The sequence below is a fragment of the Otolemur garnettii genome, unplaced genomic scaffold, assembly GCF_000181295.1.
Source record: "Otolemur garnettii isolate 467f Iridium unplaced genomic scaffold, OtoGar3 scaffold00082, whole genome shotgun sequence".
Taxonomy (NCBI): domain Eukaryota; kingdom Metazoa; phylum Chordata; class Mammalia; order Primates; family Galagidae; genus Otolemur; species Otolemur garnettii.
In genome coordinates, this window is record NW_003852477.1 from 6,695,442 (window position 1) to 6,696,900 (window position 1,459).

At 43.1% G+C, this 1,459-nt stretch overlaps 1 protein-coding gene across 1 annotated transcript in view; it reads left to right on the plus strand.

The window, feature by feature from the left end:
* LARS2 (leucyl-tRNA synthetase 2, mitochondrial) overlaps positions 1 to 1,459 on the plus strand; it is a 165,438-nt gene that overhangs the window by 104,845 nt on the left and 59,134 nt on the right. The gene's annotated exons all lie outside the window — the stretch shown is intronic.

A 1,459-nucleotide genomic window follows, 5' to 3' on the forward strand; every position in this document is an offset into this window, starting at 1 on the left:
TTTGTTTTCCCTGAAATTCACAATGTATTCTTTTTTTTCATTTGTGTTATATTCTTTGAACTTCTGGCTAATTCTTCCCACATTCTCCCCACAGCTCTTTGGAACTCCTCTCAATACAGTTTGCTACATATTCCAACCTGCCAGATAATCCATTTTCTTGAAGATGTCATGTGTCCTGCTCAGATCTGACCTGGTTGCTCTCCAGGTCTCTGCTACACATTTCTCCTCCTAGAACCTCCCCTGTCTTTGTTCTGTGACTGTCATTACCCTTTTTTCTTTGTTGGATCTCCTACTTCCTGGATCCCATGTTTGGGGATCCTCTTTTTTGATTTACTGCTTTATTTTGCTGGAACACATCCTCTAGTGTCTACTAAGAACATACATTGGTAGGTGGGCACCTGTGGTCCCAGCTACTTGGGAGGCTGAGGCAGGAGAATCCCTTGAGCCCAGGAGTTGGAGGTTGCTGTGAGCTGTGACGCCATGGTACTCTACTGAGGGTGACTTGGTGAGACACTGCCCCCCCCCCCAAATTGCAGAATTTGAGAAGGGATAGGATTATGGGTGTCCACTTTGAGAAGTGAGTCTGCACTTGGCCAGCTCAGGCAACACCATGGGTGCTGGGTGAACCTCAGCCTTGGTGACTTCTTTGGTTACTTTTCGCTCTTATCTCCACCACATCTCATCCTGTGCTTCTTGGTACCCAAGGCAAAAAAAAGCTAAGAGCTGGCTTAGATGCCTATAGAGCCTATCTTTACCTCTTTAAAATATCAGTCCTGGCCGGGCGTGGTGGCTCATACCTGTAATTCCAGCATTCTGGGAGGCTGAGGCGGGTGGATTGCCTGAACTCACAGGTTTGAGACCAGCCTGAGCCAGAGTAAGACCTCTAAAACAGCAGAGCGTTGTGGCGGGCTCCTGTAGTCCTAGCTACTTGGGAGGCTGAGGCAAGAACATCACTGGAGCCCAAGAGCTTGAGGTTGCTGTGAGCTGTGACACCATGGTACTCTACTTAGGGTGACAAAATGAGACTCTGTCTCTAAAAAAAAAAAAATCAGTCCTAATTCCTAGGCTTATTTTAATTTTGAGGATTATAAAACATATTTTAGATAATTACATGAAGTCCTAGAACATGGCAAGCATTATAAATCGTGAGAGTTCATAAATTGTAACTGTTGTCAGTTGCTTATGTTGTAAATTAACCCAAGGGAACTTACTAATTGTTTACCACCTCTCATCCCTCCTTCCTTTGGGATTTTACTTAGATCTCTCGGTTTCCAACCCTATGTAAATTCAGTAACCATATGTACACTTATGGCTTGTCTCCCTGTTACAGTGGTTGTAATAACCTTCATTTACAATGACAACAATGTTTGGATAAATTAAATGTTTTATTAGGGCCACATAAATATTGTTCACAATCAAGGCAAGTATACTATGATTACATTTATCCTTTCATATAACT